This window comes from Hippopotamus amphibius, chromosome 3 (genome assembly GCF_030028045.1).
Source record: "Hippopotamus amphibius kiboko isolate mHipAmp2 chromosome 3, mHipAmp2.hap2, whole genome shotgun sequence".
Classification (NCBI taxonomy): Eukaryota; Metazoa; Chordata; class Mammalia; order Artiodactyla; family Hippopotamidae; genus Hippopotamus; species Hippopotamus amphibius.
The window spans coordinates 112,310,707-112,335,349 of NC_080188.1; the positions used below are offsets into that span (position 1 = coordinate 112,310,707).

Consider the following 24,643-nt stretch of genomic DNA (forward strand, 5'->3'; position numbering starts at 1 on the left):
TTTAGTAAAATTAAGTCAATTGTAAGTGGTAAAATGTTAGGTTCAAAAGACTGGACCTAAAGGCAAACACTTATATTCAAATTTTATATCTAAACACCATCAACTCTAACATCTGAAATGCTCAATATTACACAAAACCCCAACTTCATATGCCTTTCCCAGACAAATATTGGCCATTTTCCTCTGGTAAGGCAAGAGGAGGGAAATTCAGAATTTACCTTGCACTAACTTTTATAGGCACCTGATAAAGATAGAGGAGGCCACACCTCACACATTTTGCAGCAAACTTTTAGGTACCTGGAAAGGACTCTGCTCTGGGGTATCTCCTGCCCTGGGGAGCAGGCTTAGGGGTTCTGTCAGCAGTTTTGAGCTATGTAAAAATATAATGCACCTCTCTGGAACGAAGTATGATTGTTAATTTTATGTGTCAACCTGACTGGGCTAAAGAATGACCAAATAGCTAGCAAAACATTGTTTCTAGATGTGTCTATGTGACTGTTTTATGATACAGAAAAAGCAAGCATGTGTCAGCAGCATACATGAATAGTTAGTGTTGGGATGACTTAGAAGTAGAACAATAAAGGAATATATTATCAAAACAAAACACACAATTATAGAGTATTAACCATACAGTTCACTACGTGATTTTTCACCTAACTAGGCAATAATAACAACAGCAAAGTGAAATGGGAAATACAAATGCAGCATATTCATCAAAATATTAAACTATGAGAGAGACCTAAAGTAAAGCAACAGCTAAATGAGAGATGCTTGCAAGAGATGTTCATGAAAATGAAAGGGAAAGAAAAGGCCATGAGCCTCAAAACATTTAAGAAATATTAGTAGACCTGGGGGAATGGCTCACTTCTGCACTTCTATACACTAATAATGAACTATCAGAAAGTAAAAAAAAAAAAATCTCATTTAAAATTGCACCAAAAAGAATAAAATACCTAAGAGTAAATTTTACCAAGGAGTTAAAAGACTTAAAATCTGAAAACTATAAAACATTGATGATGGAAATTGAAGATGATATAAAGAAATGGAAAGATGCCCCATGCTCTTGGATTGGAAGAATTAATATTGTTAAATGGCCATACTACCCAAAGCAAGCTACATATTTCATGCAATCCCTTTCAAAATGACATTTTTCACAGAAATAGAACCAATAATCCTAAAATTTATACAGAACCACAAAAGACCTCAAATTGCCAAAGCAATCCTAAGAAAGAAAAAAAAAAAAAAAAGCTGGAAGTATTACTTCAGATCACACTACAAAGCTATAGTTATCAAAACAGTGTGGTACTGGCATAAAAACAGACACATAAATCAATTAACAGAATAGACAGCTCAGAAATAAATTCCAACACCTATGGTCAAGTGATCCACAACAAAAGAGGCAAGGCTATACAATGAAGAAAAGACAGTCTCTTCAATAAGTGGTGAAGAAAAATTGAACAGCACATGTAAAAAATGAGATTAGAACATTTCCTCACACTATATACAAAAACAAACTCAAAATGATTAAAGACCTAAATGTAAGACCAGAAACCATAAAACGCCTAGAAGAGAACATAGGCAGAACACTGTCTAACATAAATCATAGCAATATTTTTTGAAATATTTTTTTTGTCTCCTAAAGCAAAAGAAATAAAAGCAAAAATAAACAAATTGGACCTAATTAAATGTAAAATCTCTTGCACAACAAACAAAACCACTGACAAAATGAAAAGACAACCTAGGGAATGGAAGAAAATATTTGCAAATGATATGAGCAGCAAGGGTTTTATATCAAAAATATATAAACAACTTATACAATTCAACATCCAAAAGAAACCAACAACCCCATTAGAAATTGGGCAGAAGACCTGCATAGATATTTTTCCAAAGAAGCAATACAAATGGCCAACAGCCACATGAACAGATGCTCAACATCACTAATTACTAAAGAAGTGTAAATCAGAACCACAATGAGCTATCACCTCACACCTGTTAGGATGGCTATCATCAAAAAGTCTACAAATAACAAATATTGGTGAGGATGTGGAGAAAAGGTAACTCTTGTACACTGTTGGTGGGAATGTAAATTGGTGCAGCCACTATGAGAAACTAAAGATAGGCCTACCATATGATCCAGCAACTCCATTCCTGGGAATACACCTGAAAAAAAAAATACTAATTCAAAAAATACACACACTCCAAGTTCATAGAAGCATTATTTACAATAGCCAAGAACATGGACGCAACCTAACAGATAAGTGGATAAAGAAGATGTGGTATCTATGCACAACTCAGCCACAAAAAGAATGAAATTTTGCCATTTGCAGCAACATGGAGGCATTATGCTAAGTGAAATAATTCAGACAGAAAAATACAAATACTGTATATTACTTACACATGGAATCTTAAAAATACAACCAGTAAATATAACAAAAAAGAAGCAGTCTAACAGATATAGAGAGCAAACTAGTGGTTACTGGTGAGGAGAGAGAAGTGGGGAGGGGCAATACAGAGGCAGTGGTTTAAGAGGTGCAAACTATTAGATATAAAATAAGCTATAAGGATATATTGCACAACATGGGAAAAATGGCCAATATTTAATAATAAATGGAATATAAACTTTAAAATTTGTGAATCTCTATATTGTACACCTGTAATTATATAATATTGTACAACAACTATAATTCAATAAAAAAAAAACCTCCCCCCAAAAAATGTGACATATAAGGACAAAAAAAGTTGTGGTATATATATGTAAATAGAATATTACCTGGCCATAAAAAAAGAATGAAATTTTGCCATTTGCAGCAACTTAGATGAAATTGGAGAGAATTAAGCTTAGTGGAAAATGTCAGTGAGAGGAAGACAAATACCATGTTTTCACTTACATGTGGAACCTAAAAAATACTACAAGTGAATATAACAAAACAGAAACAGAATCACAGATACAGAGAACAAACTAGCAGTTACTAGCTAGGAGAGGAGTAGGGGTAGGGTTCAGATAAGGGAAGGGGATGAAGAGGTACAAACTACTAGGTATAAAATAAATAAGACACAAGAATATAATGTACAGTGCAGGGAATATAGCCAATATTTTATGGTAACTTTATTTTTTGTGTATTTTTATTGGAATATAATTGCTTTACACTCTTGTACCAGTTTATGAGGTACACCAAAGTGAATCAGCTGTATTTATACACATATCCCCATATCCCCTCCCTGCCGCAACTCCCCCCCACCCTCCCCATACCGGCACTCTAAGGCATCACCCATCATCAAGTTGATCTCCCTTTGTTATACAGCAACTTCCCACTAGCTATCTATTTTACAGTTGGTAGTGTATATATGTCTATGTTACTCTCCCACTTCGTCCCAGCTTCCCCTTCACCCCCCTGTCCCCTCAACCTCTTGCCCTCCAGTCCATTCTCTGCATCTGCATCCTTACCCCTGCCCTGTCACTGGGTTCATCAGTACCATTTTTTTTTTTTTTTTTTTTTTTTTTAGATTCCATATATATGAGTTAGCATACAATATTTGTTTTTCCCTTTCTGGCTTACTTCGGTCTGTATGACAGTCTCTAGGTCTATCCACCTCATGACATATAGCTCCATTTCATTCCTTTTTATGGCTGAGTAATATTCCATTGTATATATATGCCACATCTTCTTTAACCATTCATCTGTCGATGGGCATTTCGGTTGCTTCCATGTCCTGGCTATTGTAAATAGTGCTGCAATGAACATTATAGTATATGTTTCTTTTTGGATTATGGTTTTCTCTGGGTATATGCCCAGGAGTGGGATTACTGGATCATATGGTAGTTCTATTTGTAGTTTTTTAAGCAACCTCCAAATTGTTTTCCATAGTGGCTGTACCAACTTACATTCCCACCAACAGTGCAGGAGAGTTCCCTTTTCTCCACACCCTCTCCAACATTTATTGTTTCTAGATTTTTCAATGATGGCCATTCTGACCTGTGTGAGGTGATACCTCATTGTGGCTTTGACTTGCATTTTTCTAATGATTAGTGATGTTGAGCATCGTTTCATGTGTCTGTTGGCCATCTGCATGTCTTCTTTGCAGAAATGTCTATTTAGGTCTTCTGCCCATTTGTGGATTGGGTTATTTGCTTTTTTGGAATTAAGCTTCATGAGCTGCTTGTATATTTTGGAGATTAATCCTTTGTCTGTTGCTTCCTTGGCAAGTATTTTCTACCATTCTAAGGGTTATCTCCTTGTCTTGTTTACAGTTTCTTTCACTGCACAAAAGCTTTTAAGTTCCATTAACTCCCATTTGTTTATTCTTGATTTTATTTCCATTATTCTAGGAGGTGGGTCCAAAAGGATCTTGCTTTGATGTATGTCATACAGTGTTCTGCCTATGTTTTCTTCTAGGAGCTTTGTAGTGTCTGGCCTTACATGTAGGTCTTTAATCCATTTGGAGTTTATTTTTGTGTATGGTGTTAGGAAGTGTTCTAATTTCATTATTTTACATGTTGCTGTCCAATTTTCCAAGCACCACTTAATGAAGAGGCTTTTTACTATTGTATATTCTTGCCCCCTTTGTCAAACATAAGGTGCCCTTATGTGCTTGGGCCTACCTCTGAGTTCTCTATTCTCTTCCATTGATCTTCCTTTCTCTCTTTGTGTCAGTACCATACTGTCTTGATCACTGTGGCCTTGTAGTATAGCCTGAAGTCAGGAAGCCTAATTCCACCAACTCCGTCTTTCCTTCTTAAGATTGATTTGGCTATTCAGGGTCTTTTGCTTTCCATACAAATCATAAGATTTCTTGCTCTAGTTCTGTGAAAATTGCCATTGGTGATTTGATAGGGATTGTGTTCAATCTGGAAATTGCTTTGGGTAGTACATTCATTTTCACAGTGTTGATTCTTCCAATCCAAGAACATGGTATGTTCCTCCATCTGTTTGCGTCATCTTTGATTTCTTTCATCAGTGTCTTATAGCTTTCTGCATACAGGTCTTTTGCCTCCTTAGGCAGGTTTATTCCTAGGTATTTTATTCTTTTGGTTGCAATGGTAAATGGGAATGTTTCCTTAATTTCTCTTTCTGCTTTTTCATTGTTAGTGTATAGGAATGCAAGAGATTTCTGTGCATTAATTTTGTATCCTGCTATTTTATTAAATTCATCGGTTAGTGCTAGCATTTTCTGGTATGGTCTTTAGGGTTTTCTATGTATAATATCATGTCATCTGCAAAGAGTGACAATTTTACTTTTTCTTTTCCAATTTAGATTCCTTTTATTTCTTTTTCTTCTCTGATTCCTGTGGCTAAAACTTTCAAAACTATGTTGAATAATAATGGTAAGAGTGAACACCTTTGTCTTGTTCCTGTTCTTAGAAGGAATGTTTTCAGTTTTTCCCCATTTAGAATGATGTTGGCTTTTGGTTTCTCATATATGGCTTTTATTCTGTTGAGGTAATTTCCTTCTATGTCCATTTGCTAATTGTTTTAGGTGTAAGGTTAGGTTGTTTATTCTATATTTTTCTTGTTTCTTAAGGTAGGACTGTATTGCTATAAACGTCGCTCTTAGGACTGCTTTTGCTGCATCCCATAGGTTTTGGGTTGTGTTTTCATTATCATTTGTTTCTAGTTATTTTTTGATTTCCCCTTTGATTTCTTTAGTGATTTCATGGTTGTTTAATAGCATAGTGTTTAGCCTCCATGTGGTTGTATTTTTTACAGTTTTTTTTTTCCTGTAATTGACATCTAATCTCATGGCATTGTGTTCTGAGAAGATGCTTGATATGATTTCAGTTTTCTTGAATTTACCAAGGCTTGAGTTGTGACCCAAGATGTGATCTATCCTGGAAAATGTTCCATGTGCACTTGAGAAGAAAGTGTATTCTGTCGTTTTTGGGTGGAATGTCCTATAAATATCAATTAAGTTGAGATGGTCTAATGTGTCATTTAAAGCTTGTGTGTCATTTATTTTGTTTGGATGATCTGTCCATTGATGTAAGTGGGATGTTAAAGTTTCCTAATATTATTGTGTTACTGTCGATTCCCCCTTTTATAGCTGTTAGCATTTGCCTTATGTATTGAGGTGCTCCTATGTTGGGTGCATAAATATTTACAATTGTTATGTGTTCTTCTTAGATGGATCCCTGATCATTATGTAGTGTCCTTCCTTGTCTCTTATTATAGTCTTTAAAGTCTAATTTGTCTGATATGAGTATTGCTACTCCAGCTTTCTTTTGACTTCCATTTGCATGGCATATCTTTTTCCATCCCTTTCCTTTCAGTCTATATGTATCCCTTGGTCTGAAGTGGGTTTCTTGTAGGCAGCATATAGAAGGGTCTTGTTTTGTATCCATTCAGCCAGCCTGTGTCTTTTGGCTGGAGCATTTAATCCATTTACGTATAAGGTGATTATTGACATGTGTGTTCCTATTACCATTTTCTTAATTGTTTTGGGTTTGTATTTGTAAGTCTTTTCCCTCTCTTGTGTTTCCTACTTAGAGAAGTTCCTTTAGAACTTGTTATAAGGCTGGTTTGGTGATGCTGAATTCTCTTAACTTTGGCTTGTCTGGAAAGCTTTTGATTTCTCCTTCAAATCTGAATGAGATTCTTGCTGGGCAGAGTATTCTTGGCTGTAGGTTTTTCTCTTTCAGGACTTTCAGTATATCCTACCATACCCTTCTGGCTTGCAGAGTTTCTGCAGAAATGTCAGCTGTTCTCCTTATGGGTTTTTCCCTTATATGTTATTTGTTGCTTTTCTCTTGCTGCTTTTAATATTTTTTCCTTGTGTTTAATTGTCATTAGTCTGAATAATATGAGCCTTGGTGTATTTCTCCTTGTGTTTATTCTGTATGGGACTCTCTGTGCTTCTTGGACTTGATTAATTATTTCCCTTCCCATGTTGGGGTAATTTTCCACTATAACCTCTTCAAATATTTTCTCAGATCCTTTCTTTTTTTCTTCTTCTTCTGGGATGCCTATGATTCGAATGTTGGTGTGCTTGATGTTTTCACCAAGTTCTCTAAGACTATCTTCCATTTTTTTTATTCTTTTTTCTCTTTCCTGCTCTGTGGCAGTTATTTCCCCCATTCTATCTTCCATTCTGCCTTCTTATTCTGCTGTTTATACCATCTAGAGTATTTTTAATTTCAGTTATTTTGTTGTCCATTACTGTTTGTTTGCTCTTTAGTTATTCTGTCCTTATTAACTGTTTCTTGTATTTTCTGTATTTTGTTATCAAGATTTTGTATCATCTTTACTATCATTACTCTGAATTCTTTTTCAAACATTTTTTCTATTTCCTCTTCATTTATTTGGTCTTTTGGGTTTTTTTCCTGCTCCTTTGCCTGCATGGTGTTTCTTTGTTTTCTCACAGTAGTTCAAACTCAGAGGTTGCTTGTCCCAGTTATGTCAGGATCTTTGCAGTCCTTTCTGGTGTCCGGGGTCATTTGCTGGTGTTCAGCTGGTTCTCTGTGGAAATTATTGAGTCCTTTGATGTATTCCTGATGCATCTGTGCAGAGAGATGCATTCCACATCCTTCTACTTTACTGCCATCTTTCTTCCTCCATGGTGTCTGTGAGCAGTTTTGTTCCTTTCTTCAGCCAGCTATCAAACCTCAGTTCAGATCCTGGGCTTTTATTGGCATTTACAAGCTCCTCCAGTGGAGCAAATTTTCACCATTTTAATTTACAGGAACAAATCTTAAAACTGCCTCTGACTGCTTTCAGCTTTATGATAACTTTAAATGGAATATAATCTATAAAAATATTGAATCATTATGTTGTACACCTGAAATCTGTATAGTATTGTAAATCAACTATACATCAAGTTTAAAAAATAGTCCTTGTTTTTTTGACCAAAAGTAGGTGTGTTTTCTTCTAGTAGCAGTTAAACACGTTCCTAACTAAGACGCTGGTTATGCAGTAAGTAATGTTTAATGTCAAACAGCCTTTGACCCTAACTTTCCTTCACATGTTTATCTGTTAATCAAAGGGCTACAGACTTTGAATCTAGCTTTCTTCTTTCAGATTTATTAAATTAAAGGTTTAACCCTAGCAGATTTATAGCAAAACAGAACTTGAAGTCTTATCCTACAGATTTTTTTCTACCTGAAATATTCTGATATTATAAAGTACAACTGGAAGAAAAGTTGTCTTTATGTAGGGATGATTTTTAAAATATAAAAACATCTAGAATAAAGGAAGAAGTCAAGAGTAAATTTCTTTTTTAAATAAATTAATGACGGTCAATGTGATAAAATAAAATCCTTTCAAATAAGAGTAACTCACACTTGGAACATGTGACCTTAATTAGCTTTGGATTTCTTTTTTCAGAAAGTCATCTTTTTTGCTGATCATGGTGACAAGGATAATTATCTAGACCTAAACATAGGTTCTTAGACAAAAGAAAAGATGCTCAGCCAGATTCATAACAAAGGGAAAAGGCAATTATTCCATAACAAGGCAACTCTAAAAACCCACAAAATCCCTGATGACAATAACATAAAAATAAAGCCTGTTCTCTCCAGAAAGCTTACATTTTCTTCAGCAGAAAGTAGTGGATGTTGTTTTTTCTGATTCCCTCTTAGTCCCTGGAAGCTCAGGTTCTCAAGAGAGTGACTATTGATTCTTTAGGTCCCAGCTATAAACTCCCCAGTTAGAAGGAACCACACGGAGAGACCCTGGTGGGCAATCAGCCTTCACCTGCTGCAGAAAGACAATCTGGAGGCAACTCTGGTGTAAGTTAAACAAACCAAATCCCATTTTTCAAAATCAGCAGTGGATTATCCCAGGTGTGCTGGGAATGGTGAAGCACAAGGGTCAGAACCTAAGTTCTAGTAAGTTTCACACCCAAAAAAACACAGAAATCAATTCATCCCTGGTGACCTAACAGAAATGGAGTAAGAAAACTGAATTAGACTGTGTGTTGCCTGGAAAGAATGTGAATGAACAAATGATTTTACAACTGAATGAGTGAATGAATGAGTCAGTATTATATGTTTTTAATGTACTATTTGCATGTGTTATTTTGACCTTTGGTGAGTTCCCATTGAGTGCCTAGCCCTGTGCTGGGAAGTTTACATAAACTCATCTCACTTGAGCTTCACCAAGTGGTCTTTCTTTTCCTCTTCCTTTTCAAAGAAATTAAGCCATTTTAATTACCCACAAGAAAATGAACCCAAAACTCACTCTTTGTCTAATTTAAATGTCACATTTGCAACACAGTATTATATGTGTATAAATGCACAGGTAACATTTTGAATATTAAATATTCTTGCTTATTACACTAATAGCAAAAACTAAGCTATTTTTAAAAGAAAAGATGAAGTTTATTAGTTTAAAGATTTCTTTCCTACTCCCATGCCCAAGGATAACCATTAAAAGTTTGATGTGACTCCTTCCTGAGCTTTTCCACAAACTAAGAAAGAAAATGAGAAAAAGAGAGAGAGGGAGTGAAAGTCTTATTTTTAAAAAGGTCCACACTCTATTATTCTGCGATTTGCTTTGCTCATTTGACAATATGACACGAGCACCCTTCCATAAAAGCAAATATTTATCTCATACTTTCTCAACTATGTATTGATCCATAATATGAATCTATTCTGACTTATTTAATATTTTTTTCAAAATGTTTGCTGTTATAAACAGTGTTACAATAAAAATCATGACCTTCTGAGTAATTCTGTGATTCCCATTTTATAGAGAACAGAACTGAAGCTGAAAGGAGTTACATCCTTTGTCTCTATGAGTTGGTAGGACCAGAATTCAAACCCAGGTTTGTCTGTTTCCTTTCCATGATACACTCTGTGTGTGTGTGTGTGTGTGTGTGTGTGTGTGTGTGTGTGTGTGTGTCCCTGTTTATGTGGTCAGGAATTTACCTATAATACATACCTATAATGGAAATCCTTGACCATAAGAAGGTATATATTTAATTTTACTACACTTCCCAAACTTGTCCCCAACATGACTGTGCTAATTTTCCTTCCCACCAGAAATATATGAGTCCCTATGGCTCAACATTCCCACCAATACTTGCATTTTAGATTGAGTCACGTCAAATTCTATTTCAATGAAGTATTAATGTACAGTTATCTGATTCCTAGAGAGTTGTATATATTTTCATATTTCTATTGGCCATTTAGGGTTTTTTTCTTCTACAGTTACCCTATTTATGTCTTCTGTGCATTTTTCCATTTGAGTAACATATAAAGTATTACACATATACTGGATGCTAATCCCCTGACTTTGGATGTCTTATGAACAAAATTATGTGAGTAAATTTCCAGTCAGCATCCAGTCTTTTCTCTTTTATAATGTTGGTATTCTCAATTTAAGTATAGTTAAATCTTCAATGTTTTATGATTTGTGCATTCATGTCTTACTTAAAATTTTTTCCTACTTCCTGTCATGGATATTTTGTTATGCTTTACTCTCAAAGCTTTATAATATAAATCTTTAATCCAGCTGGAATTGATCTTTGTAAAATTTGAAGTAGAAATACAATGTCATTTTAATATATATAAGCATTAATAGCACCATAATTTATTGGGCCATATTTAATTGATGTATATGACTCTTTTCAAATATCAAGCTTCCAAAGACTTGTGGGTCTGTGTGTAACATCTTTTTCTCAGTTCCATTGATCTATTTGTCCATCCTCACACTGACACCACAATGTCTTTATTAATATTGTTTTATAATATGTTCTGGTATCTGGTAGGATAAGTTCTCACCTGGTTTTCCTTTAAACTTTTCTTAGCTATTTTTAGCTCTTTTCTCTTCCATATAAAACTTAAAGTAAGTTTGTCAGGGTGTACATAAAATTCTCTCAGACATTTGATTGAAAGTACATTGAATTTGTAGCTTACTATGGGGGGAAATATAATGTTTACAATGTTGACTTCCTCTCTATGATCCTGGTCTACATTTCAGTCATCTTCCAGCCTTTGAAAACTTTTGTTTTCTCAATAACGGTGATGAACATTCTTAGATTTACAAGTAGGTACTTTATTTTTGTTGTTATCGTGAATAAAAAATTTTAAATAACCTTTTTCTGGTAAACAGAAATGCAATTGATTTGTGTATATTAATCTAGTATCAAGTGACTTTACGAGGCTCACTAAGAATTTATGTGTTAGCTCTCCAGGATTTTCTATAGAGATAATTACATTATCTAAAAATAATAATAATTGTGTTCTTCCTTTAAAAATCACTTTAACTTTTATTCCTTTTGTGTGTCCTTTATCCTGGATAGGACTTCTAGGAAAATATTGAATACATTTAGTCATAACAGGCATCCTTGTCTTATTCCACAATTTATAGGAACTGCTTCTCATGATTTATTAGTAAGTATAATGTTTAGTCCAGCAGTAGGGTAGATACTCTTTACCAGGTTAAGACAGCTCCCATCTGTTTCCATTTTTGTTCTATTCTGTTATGAAAGCTTATTGAATTTTTCCAAATAATTGTTGTTTCTATTGAGAAGATCATATGGCATTTTTCCTTTAATATATTAATAGGGCAAACTATGTCAATAAAATTTCCAGTGTTAAAAAATACTTTCATTCCTGGGATAAATATAACTTGGTCTTGATTGTTGCTGGAAAATACTTTTTTCCCACTTCTGATGATTCTTTCCTGCAAATGGGAGTTGAATTTGTATAATTGTGACCTATCTCTTCCCATTTTCTTCACTCAGTTCCTAGAAAGATGGAGTGACATATCTAATTAGTAAATCTGAGAACAACCTAGCTTGCTCTGATCTGCCCTTATCCTCAGGCACAGCCAGTCTGCTGAAGCCTGTGTGCCCCTGCATTTCAGAGGTGCTTCCCCACAACATGCAAGAGGCGTGTCCTAGTCACCACCACCAAGGCTGGATGGATAAGCCTGGTTACTTCTGGTGTTCACTGGGAACAAGTAACTAATGAAATCTTCCCCCAGGTATCTAAATGTGATATGGTTTCCATATACACACCACCTTTTATTTCTCAATTTGTTCAAATTCTGGGAAAGGAAGAGAATAGCTACTTACTAGAGCCTCTTAGAGACCCTTGTAATTGTTGTTTAATGTGTGAATGGGTTTGACTAGTGAATGTGTATTTTTAACCTGTTTGCATCTATATTCGCAAACAGGATTCATTCCAATTTTTTTCTCATATTTTATTTATTTTGCTTACATTGTTATATTGACATGAGTTAGAGAATATTCTTTATTGTGATTTGCAAGGAAGCTTTATATAGTATAGAATCAGTTTTTCCATAAATGTTTGGTAGACCTTTCCTGTAGCATAATTGGGCCAAGTGCTTGTGTGAGTTAATTTTTTTTTCAGATCTTTATTGGAGTATAATAGCTTTACACTGTTGTGCCAGTTTCTGCTGTACAACATGGTGAATCAGCAGTAGTGAGTTAATTTTAAAATAACAAGTAAAACCACTTGTTTCAAAATATTTGAATATTTGGAGGGGTGGAAGGGGCAATATAGGGGTAGGAAATTAAGAGGTACAAACTACCATGTATAAAATAAACTACAAAGATATATTGTATAGGACAGAGAATATAGCCAATATTCTGTGATAACTATAAATGGAAAATAACCTTCAAAATTGTGACTCAGTATGTTGTATACCTGAAGTTTATACAATATTTTACATCAACTATACCTCCATTTAAAAAAAAAATTTTTAAATCTCATGGTTATTTACCATCAAAAATATCTGTAATGACTTGAACAAATTATTTATGAATATTAGAATTTTAAAACCCTTCAAATTTGTTAGAAGCAAAAAATTTAAAGGACTTGTCCCCCAAATAACGAATGAATGAATGAATGAATAAAATTTGAATATTTCACATGCAAACACACAAACTCACACATATCAGTTACTATTACTCTCTGTGCACTTAGTCTGCTTTGGTCTAAAAAGAAAAATTTTGAATGAACACAAAATAACTTTTCCAGTTACATATATAGTATAACATATTATGGTTCAAAATATTATATACCAGCCACCCAGTATAAAAAGGAAAGTAAGCTGGTACAAGAGTATAAAGCAATTATATTTCAATAAAGAGCTTAAAAAAAAAAAAGGAAAAGAAGCTCTATTATTACATTTGACTCTCCTGGATAAATGAGTTAGAGGCAGGAAGGGACTTTATCCATTTTTTTCAAGAGAAAAAACTATATGGCAAAAAATGATGAATTATTGTTTCAAATTTAAGGATTTCTGATCCATGAAGAATAGCAAAGACAAAGTTAATAGCTGACAGACTGCAAAAACAATCTTTGTCAACATCAAAGTATTCAAATCTACATTTAAAAGAATATCCACAAATTAACTCATAGAAACACCGAGAAAAAATATGAACAGGCAATTTACAGAAAAATAGAATCTCAAAATTCCAAGAAGGCTGTTAGACAGCGATCAAACTTATGTTTGGTTAGGAAAAAATATAAAACTTAGGTATCACTTCACACCTATTTTCCTGACAAATATATTAGGAAAATACCAAAGTTCACTAGGAAGTGAGAAAATGGGAGCCCCCATGGACAGTTATTAGGTGTGTACACTGGTGTATCCATTATGGAAAGTGACCTGGAATAAATTGGTCAAGTTAAATATGTTCATATCATCAGACTCAAAATGCTGTCCCTCGTATAACACTAGAAAATTTTCACACTGAGTTATCTGTAGTGGAGACAAGTTGTAGGCAATCTGCTATCCATCACTAGGAAAGCACGTAGGTAAATTAGGATGGATGGACACCTTAGAGCAGTGCTACTCAACGTGTGGTCCATGGACCAGCACCGGTCCTTGGACTCTCCATTTCCATTCTACAATGAGATAACTACAGAAAGTGGGATTGAGCATTTAAAACTATTACAAATTTTTGAAAGTGCTGAGAATTTTTTATTGATTTTACAAACGTTTGTCAAAAACAGATTGGATTCCATATATGTGAGTTAGCATACAATATTTTGTCTTTCTCTTTCTGACTTACTTCACTCTGTATGACAGACTCTAGGTCTATTCACCTCATGACATGTAGCTCCATCTCATCCCTTTTTATAGCTGAGTAATATTCCATTGTATATATATGCCACATCTTCTTTATCCATTCATTTGTTGATGGGCATTTAGGTTGTTTCCATGTCCTGGCTATTGTAAAATTGAACAAAGAAAATGATCTTTTCCCACAGTCACTTTGACAAACACTTCCATGAAGACTCTACTTGGATATGAGTCCATGATGGCCAAAGTAGAATAAGTAATGAGGCAAAAAGAATAAGATGAAAATATGGAGATAAATTAGAGCAAGATCAAATATAACTCTAAGGGCAAGTTAAGATTTTCATTTAAAATAATTTATATTTATGTAAATTAGGGTAGAGTACTTAAAATGCATAAAGCATAAAAGAAAGCCTAATTTTTAAAAGTGTGTTCTTATAAGGTCCCTAAATGATATATTTATGAAATGCCAGTTTGTATCCTGAGAACAAAGAAATTGGTTCATGTCAGTTTCCCCAAATCACAGATGAAATTAACAAAGTCTAGTGTCATGGTTCAGCCTTTAAATGTCAAGCTGATTGTTTCATAGAAAATATTCTCTGACTGCACTATGAAACCAAATATTAGACCATTTCCAATTCCAGAATTAATTAAAAGATCACAATGATCTTAGTTTTCTCTGTTCTTCTTTCTTTGCAACTTTTCAGTTGATATTTAATTTTGTTAGCCATGGAATAAAACAATGGCACCAAAGTGACTGAATTCATTCTGCTGGGACTTCCTGGTCAGCGTAAATCTTGGCATATTCTCTTCACAGTATTTCTAATGATCTATGTGCTCACCCTAGTGGGTAATATTGGGATGATCCTACTCATCAAGATTGAGTCTTCCCTTCACACCCCCATGTACTTTTTCCTCCAAAACTTGGCATTCGTTGACCTCTGCTACACCTCTGCTATTACTCCAAAAATGCTACAAAACTTTGTAGGGACAGAACAATCCATCTCATTCATAGGATGTGTGGTGCAGTTACTAGTCTATGGTACTTTTGTAACAAGTGACTGCTACATCCTGGCGGCTATGGCCGTGGACCGCTATGTGGCCATCTGTAACCCACTCCACTATCCAACAGTCATGTCCCAGAGAGTCTGCATTCAACTCTTACTTGGTTCATACTTCATAGGTTTCCTAAATGCCTCTGTAAATGTAAGTTTAATTTTCTCACTGAACTTTTGCAAATCCAATAAAATTAACCACTTTTTCTGTGATGGACCCCCTATTCTTGCCCTCTCATGTTCTGATATTTACTTCAATGCCATGCTAATATCAGCCTTTGTAGGGGTTAACTTGACATTCACTGTGTTGGTCATCATCTTTTCCTACATACTTATCTTGGTTGCCATCCTGAAGATCTCTTCTGCTGAAGGGAGGAAAAAAGCCTTCTCCACCTGTGCCTCCCACCTGACAGCTGTCACCATTTTCTATGGGACTCTCTCGTACATGTATCTGCATCATAGTACTATAGACTCTCAAGAGCAAGAAAAAATGGCTTCTGTGTTTTATGGTATTATGATCCCCATGTTAAATCCCCTCATCTACAGCCTGAGAAACCAAGATGTGAGAGAAGCTCTTAAAGGGGTTGGAAAGAAGTGTTTCTAGTTTGAACATCAATTACTAACTCAACATTGTTCAACAAGCAAACCAACAGTTCTCTCTTATTTCTCAACAGCAGAAGATGTGGCAAGTGTTTATAAGATACAAAATCATTCCTTCATTATATCATAGCATCTGAAAAATATTGAAAAGCATCTTGAATAATTAAATAAACAAGCTCCTAATTCATGTGTTTCTTAAAAAGAGAACATCTGAAAAGAAGATCTTTGATATTTATTTTGCACATTTTGAGGAGCCGTCCTCAAATATTCAACATTAAAAAGGAAAAGTGAATTAAGGAGAAATTCAGAATCGATACTGAATAACTATTTCTATCAACAAGGACTCACCAAGATAAAAACCTTTTTATCTTCTCTTAAGAGGTACTATTACTGTGCAATTTTTGTATAGCTCAGCTACTTTATTATGGCAAAAAAATTTTTTGAAAGAGCCATCCCTTTGGAGGAAATGTGCAGAAAACAAGAAAAGGAGATAAAGACCCTTGAGAGAATCTCCATTGATTTTGGGACATTTGATGTCAATATGCCTCCTTCCCTACATGCTCCCTAAACATTAGGAAATTGACACTGGAGTCAGGAAGATGCGAAGCATACTAATTTCATCTTTGGTAAATCTAACTTTAATCTCCACATAAATCCCCTTGCAGGTGTGCTTCTTAACCAAATCCAATGCAGAGTTGGGTGCTATAAAGAAGACTCATTTATCCAAAATTGTTACCTTACACCTCTCAGTCTCCAAGAATGGAGATGTTGGACTCTAGGTTTATTTCTAGAAATCAAATAAAGGCTCAGGCCCTAGTGGTCTCACCATTTGGATTAAAAAAAGAAGAAGAGAAAAGATCAAGCACACAGCCATTCTATGGACAGGCAGTGCAAACAAAGGCTGACATCACACGTTCCATTTCTTTTCCCAATCCCATTTGTAGGTGAAACCATAGGGAGAAGTTACTGAGAGGACTAACAGCATGGGAGTTAACTACCTTTCCCAACATTTCCAGAAATTCCAAATCAATGGACTAAGCCAGGAATACTGGGATAGGGAGACAGTTGTAACCCAAACAATACCAAGAAAAATCAGATGACACCAGCCCATATGCAGCAGAGCGCATTACAGAAGAGGAATCTCCAAATTAAGAAACTCTGACCTTATATAAAGTTACTAGTGACCTGCCCATATTCCCCTCTGTAGAGAGAAATGTTTCTACTTTAGAATATAAGCAAATCCTCTCCTTTGAAGGAAGAAGGCTTTACCCTTACTAACCTGGACCATCTTCAAGGAGGGAGACACCTCTATGTTTTACTGCACTGATATGTCACTATACAAACATCCTTAAATATAATGGCTATAAATCTTTTCTCAGAGGAACAGGACTGTGCAGAAATGTAAAATAATCATAGAGAATCTGTATACCTAACAATAATTTTTAATATTCATAGAGTGAAAAAATCAGGAGTACATGAGCAAAAGAAACACAATAATAATAGAAATGTTAATTCCTCTCTTCTAGTCCATAACAGATAAAACTGAGAACAAAAAAATTTAATAAAGGCATTTATGGGAAAGCATTGAGAACATTCCTTTTAAAGTCAAACAGGAAAAAGATGACCTTAATCAAAATTATTCTTAAGATTATTCTGAAGTTACTGATAGAAGCACGTGAACTATAGAAATCAATGAGAGAAATACAAATCAAAAAGGAAGAGTTAAAATTATTATTTGAAGATGACATGATTTTTTCTGGATATCCAGGAAAATTAACTGTTATAAACAACAGAAATTAATAATTTGGCTAGACAAAAATTACTATACATAAATTATTAGATTAAATTATTATATATAACTCATTGACTAAATATAATAGAAAACAACAAACTAGAAATACTAGAAGAAAAACTGATCTTAATTCTATACACTAGCAGAAAGTAAAAACAGATTTTCAAAATAACATTTACAATAACATTCAAAGCATGAAATATTTAGAAATTAGAAATAAATTTAACAAAATGTGTATAAGATGTATATGATGAAAACTACAAACATTTCTGAGAAAAATCAAAGAATCCTATAGAAGCAGAAAGATATATGATGTTTAAGAAATGGAGAACTCAATATTGTTAAAATGTCAGTTCTCCTCAGATTGATCTATACTTTCAAAGAAATCCCAACCAAAATAACAACTGTGTTTTTATAGAGATTGACAAGCGAATTCTAAAATTTATTTGGAAATGCAAAAAAATCTAGAATAACCAAAACACGTTTTAAAATAAAGAGATGTAGAACATACACTACCTAGAACTTCCCTGATGGCACAGTGTTTAAGACTCCATGCTCCCAATGCAGGGGGCTGGAGTTCAATCTCTGGTCAGGGAACTAGATCCCACACTCATGCCACAAATAAGAGCTCTCATGCCACAACTAAGGAGCCCATGTGCTGCAACTAAGGAGCCCAGCTGCTGCAACTAAGACCCGGAGCAACCAAATAAATAATGAAAGAAAGAAAGAAATATTTAAAATAAAAAAAAACACTATTTGATTTCAAGACTAACTATAAAGGTAAAGTAAATAAACCAGTTTAGTAATAACATAAGGATAGATATATTAATCAATGGAAGATAGAGTAAAAAAAAAAAGATCAACATATAATGGTAAATTGATTCTCAACAAAATTACCAAGCCAATTCCATGCTGAAATGATTGAATTAAAAAAAAAAAAAAATGGTGCTGGACTGAATAGCCATAGAGAAAAAAATAAATCCCAACTTTTATCTCACACTACACGCAAAAACTAATTTGAAAAGTGTTATATATGTATCTAATGTACATTACACACAAATTGTAAATGCTAAAACTAAAAATTTCTAAAAGAAAATATAGAAGAAAATCTCCATGACCTTACTATCAAAGTTTTCTTAGAAAAGAAACCAAAATCACAAACCATATAATAAAAAATGGATGTATTTACTTCATTAAAATTTAAAACTGCTTTTCTAAGATCATCAGGAAATGATAAGATATGCCACAGACTGGGAAAATTTATATATATATATATATATATATATATATGAGAAAATATTTGTTAAGAATATATAAAAAATACAACCCAAAAATAAGACTGTTCATTTTAAAATGGGCAAGTGGTAACAGCGAAAATATCAGAGTAAGTTCCTCTGAAAGTTCATTCCTCCATAAAAACAGCCAAACAATGTTCATTGCAGCACTATTTACAATAGCCAGGTCATGAAAGCAACCTAAATGTTCACCCACAGGTGAATAGATAAAAAAGATGTCGCACATATATACAATGGAATATTACTCAACTGTAAAAAGCAATGAACCTGGGACATTTGTAGAGACATGGATGGACCTAGAGACTGTCATACAGAGTGAAGTGAGTCAGAAAGAGAAAAACAAATATTGTATATTAACACATATATGCGGACTATAGAAAAATGGTACAAATCAACCAGTTTGAAGGCAGAAATAGAGACACAGATGTAGAGAACAAACATATGGACATCAAGTGGGGAAAGCGGGGGGATTGGGGGGGAATGAATTGGGAGATTGGGATTGCCATATATACATTACTAATAAGAAAAAAATATCAAATTGTACACTTTAAATGTATGCGGTTTATTGTATGCAACAGTATCTCAATAAAAATTCTTAAAAAGTATAAAATAAAAAATAAAAATAAAAATCCAGCTAGAACACTGGCGCACGCATGCACACACACTCACACACACACACACACACACACAAACCCATCACAATCAAAGTTTTCAGAGCTCTGGAAATTAAACAAAGGCTTGCAGCAATCCAGTGAGCATTTATTCAAGAAACACAATTGAGCCTTAGTATGAATGCCAAACTTTGAGGTGCCTTAATGGCCCTATTCTCATTCTCCGCCTCCCCATCTCCACACAAGTCCTAAAAACCAACAGTTGGCAATCAGATTGAAAAGCAGCAGCCTGGCAGCCTGCTGGAGCAGACCACAGTTGGAGCATTTGAAAGCCCTATTCACAGAGAATTGTTATCATTTGGCCCATGTGGTGGTTCCCTGGAAGGCCCTACTTGCCAGGCTGTCGTTATTTGTCCTGACTTGAAGCTCACTCCATGCAAAGAACCTTTTTTCTGAGGTCATTTGTCAAAAACAATCAGAGGCAATTAATTGTTTAACATTGCAGCTGCCTGTGGATATAGGTAAGAGTTGAGGCAAACAGTAAGCAAACCCAAAAGCTTAAAACAAAAAGTTCATGAATGAAATAACCATAGGAGTGTTAAAAAGTTCCAGTATATTCTTGAGACTCTGGCAGACTCAGAACATCAGTAGGGTCTGTATGCTTTTTCAAAACTGAAATAAGAAAGTCTTCAGCGCTCACTCTGGGTAATCTTGAGGCTATACTCAAGCAGGAAGTGAAGACTAGGATGGAGTTGCAATCTGCCTGGCTGAGAGTTGAAGGTATATCCCAACGCACACTCAGAGATCCTTGGCAAACACTGAGAGACTTGTGGATTCCAGGTTTTTAAAGAAATCATTTTGTAATCATTAGCTGACTGCTAAGCTAACTGAACAGAAACTTCAGTGGCCACACATGATAAAGAATACATACCTTACAGGATTAACTCAGAAAAGTCACAGACACAGAGGAAAAACAGTCAACAGAAAATGTCCCTGGAAAGCACAGACATTAGGATTACTATATAAGACTTTAAATCAGCTATTTGAATATGTTTAAAAACCTAAAAAAAAATAAAAATAAAAAATTTCTAAAGTACTAAAGGAAACTATGAGAATATATTTCACCCAAAAGAGAATATCAATAAAAAAAATATTTTTAAAAATTAGAAATTCTGGAATTAATTAAAGAACTGAAGTGAAATTTTTACTAGAGAGGTTCACCAGCTGATTTAAGCAGGTAAAAGAAAGAATCAGTTACCTTGAAGCTAGATTAATTGAGAAAATCCAGTCTGAAGATAAAAAATTAAAAAGAATGAAGAAAAACAAGGAGATCCTGAGACACTAACAGAAAATCATCAAGCATACCAATATATACATAATGGGAGTCCTAGAAGAAGAGGAGAGAAAGAGACAGAAAAAAACATTTTAAGATATATTAGCTGAAAACTTCCCCAATGTAAAAAAACATTCATCTATACAGCCAAGAAGTCCAGTGAAGTACAAACAGAATAAATGAAAAGAGATTCTCTCCTAGACAATATATAACCTAGCTGCCAAAGATCAAAGACTAAGAGAGAATATTCACGGCAGCAAGAGAGAAGTGACTCATCACATAAAAGTTTCTCAAAAGTATTAACAGCCAGTTTCTCTTCAGAAACCAGAGACCATGAATCTGTGGGGGTGACATATTTAAAATGTTGAAAGAAAAAACTATCAAACAAAATTATATTCAGCATAAATATCTTTCAAAATTGAAGGGGAAATGGAGATACTCCAATAAACAAAAGCTGAAGGAGACAGTCACAAGTAAACTTGTCTTACAAAAAATACTAAAGAGGGTCATTCAGGCTATATGAAAGGACAACAGATGACACTAACTCGGAGCCATATGATGAAATAAAAGGAACCAGTAAGGTAACCACATAGGTAAATATAAAAGCCAATATTATTATGTTTTTGATTTGTAACTCCTCTTTTTTTCCTATATAACTTAAAAGACAAATGCATAAAACAATAATTATAAATATATGTTAGTAGGTATACAATATATAAAGATGTGACAATAACAACATAATGGATGGCAGAACCATACAGGAGAAGAGATTTTGTGTACCACTGAGGCTCATTTAGTATTAATTCAAACTAGAGTGCTATATATTTAAGATGTTAATAATAATTCCCAGGGCAACCACTGAGGAAGTAACTGTAAAAATAGAAAAAGAGAAATGAGAAGGGAATTAAAATGGTATACTACAAATAAGTGAATTAAACACAAAGAAGCTGTGATGGAGGAAATTAGGTACTAAAAAGATAGATGACATACACAAAACATAGCAAAAATGGCAAAAGTAAGCCCTTTCTTATCAGTAATTACTTTAAACATATATAGTTGACAGAATAATTTTTTTAACGATCCAGCTATACAGTCTCTTCAAGAAATGTGCTTTAAAAAGCCAAAGACACATAGGTTAAAAGTCAAAGGATGGAAAAAATATTTCATGCAAAGAGTAATCAAAAGAGAGCTGAGGTACAAATTTATATCAGACAAAACAGACTTTGTCAATAATTATTGCAAGAGACCAGAAGAACATTATATATTGATAAAAGGGACAATCATCAAGAAGACATAACAATTATAAATATATACCTAAATAACAAAGAGTCCAAAAATATATAAAGGAAAAATTAACAGAATTGAAAGGATAAATAGACAGTTCTACAATAATAGCTGGAAACTGCAATACCCTAACTTCACACATAGATAGAAAATCTGTGCAGAAGATTCCTAAGGAATTAGAGGCCTTGAACAACACCAGAACTAACAGAAATCTAAAGAACAGTCCACCGAAAACCACAGAATAAATGTGCACACGGAACATTTCTCTAGAATAAACCGTATGTTAGGCCACAGAACACATGTCAATGAATTTTGAAAGATCGAAATCACACAAAGTATTATCATTGAGTGCAATGGAAAGAAACTAGGAATCAAAACAGAAGAAAAACTAGAAAACTCACAAATACATAGCAATTAGGCAACACAGTATTAAACAACCAGTGGATGAAAGAAGACATCACAGGGGCAATTAGAAAACACTTTGATGAGTGAAAACAAAAACACAGTATAACAAAACTTATGCGATGCAGTGAAAGCAGTGCTTAGAGGGAAATTTATAGCCATGAATGTCCACATTAAAAATAAAGAAATAGGACTTCCTAGGTGGTTCAGTGCTTAAGAATCTGCCTGCCAATACAGGGGACATGGGTTCGATTCCTGCACCAGGAAGATACCACATGCCACAGAGCAACTAAGCCTATGTGCCATGACTATTGATCCTGTGCTCTAGAGCCCATGAACCACAATTATGAACCACCACCATGAGGAGCCCACACACCACAATGAAGAGTAACTCCTGCTTGCCGCAACTAGAGAAAGCCCGTGTGCAGCAACAAAGACCCAACACAGCCAATAGTAAATAAATAAATAAATTTATAAAAATTAAAAAAAGGAAATATCTTAAGTCAATAACCAAGTATTATACTGTTAAGGACCTAGAAAGAGAAGCAAATGTAATGCAAAGCCAGCAGAAAGAGGAAATAATAATGCTGGCCACATAAGCCATCAATTGTACTCCCACTTACCCACAGGGAGTGATATATGTTCACACAAAGGCATATATAAAAATTTTCATAAGCACCTTTATTCATAATAGCCAAACATGGAAACAATCAAAATGTTTATCAACTGGTGAATTAAAAATATAAGCAAGCTGTAGAATATTAATTCAATGGAATAAAACACAGCAATAGAAATGAATAAATTATTGATGCATACAACAACATGGCTAAATCTGAAAACAGATCAGCAGTTACCTGTGAAAGAGTTAATGACTGGGAAAAAAGCACAAGATTTCTTTTTTAGATGATGAAAGTATTTTATATTTTTAATCTGGTAATAATTGCATGGATATAAACATTTTTCACAACTCAAAAAAGCATACCTTCAAGTGAATATGTTTTATTGTATATAAATTATACCTAAACAACGTCAATTTTTTTAAAAATCTTTATTTTAAAATACCATGATTCTTTTCTGGAAAACCCAGAGAATCAACTGTTAAGAGCAATAAGAAAATTCAGCAAGGTGTCTAGTTAAAAATTACTGTACATAAATTAATAATAATGTTTAAAACAACAAATTATGGTCAAATATAAATAAATTTCTCCTTGGAGAGACCTAAAAATAAACTTAGCAAGAAATGTGAAAGAGTTTACCAGAAATCTATAAAAAGCAGACTTCAGCACATCAAAACACTCTCCCAATTCCTTGGCAATCCCTCAGATGTTAATACATAAATTTGATATGAACCCAATAAATAAATAAATAGAATATTTTGTTGGATGATAGTAAATTACAAACTGATTCCACATTTCATATGAAGAAAATGACAAGCAGTGGTGATCAAATTTTTAGGGGATATAAAGGAATAATAAGGTAAAAATAACCCTGCCAGCTACTAAGACATTATAAAGCTATAATAAAACATGGAGAGATAGGAAGATCAATACAACAGATATGAAAGTCCAGGAATAGGTCCAAATCCATAAGATGATGTATTATGTGACAAAGGTGATATTGCAGTCATGGGACATGGATGGATGGTGTAATAAATAGTATTGAAATAATGACTAGATATTTGGGGTGAGTAAAAGTGGAAACTTATCTCACACACTACATAAAAATAAATTTAAAATGGCTCAATGATAAATTCAAAAATTAAACTTTAAAGACAGTAAAAGAAAATGTTAAATTTTTTAAACCTTTGTAGGGACAAAGGCCTTTGTAAACATGACACAAAACACAGCATAAGTTTGCTGCATGAGATTCAATGTTTTCTGTGTAGCAAATTGCCCCATTAGCAAAGTAAAACAATGAATATTGAGAAATAAATATTTGCAATTCTTATAAGGAAGGATACTTGATTCAAAATATCAACATGAAAGCAAACAAAATAGTTTTTTAGGAGGGCAACATATATAAACAGATAATTTACAGAAAAAGATACTAGTTTTTCATGGGTATATGGAAAGATGCTCAATGTAACTTATAGAAGAAAAGGACAAAAAACTAAAATATACTGTTTTCGCATGGAGGTTCCTTTAAAAAATTAAAAATAGAATTACCATATAACCCAGCAATCCCACTATAGGCATATACCCAGAGAACACCATAATTCAAAAAGACACATGCACCCAAATGTTCATTGCAGCACTATTTACAATAGCCAGGACATGGAAGCAA

The 24,643-nt window shown here is 34.0% G+C and overlaps 1 pseudogene; it reads left to right on the forward strand.

Annotated features, from left to right (window-relative positions):
• Positions 1–14,717: 14,717 nt before the first annotated feature.
• Positions 14,718–15,647, forward strand: LOC130850110 (putative olfactory receptor 5AK3; annotated as a pseudogene).
• Positions 15,648–24,643: the final 8,996 nt, after the last annotated feature.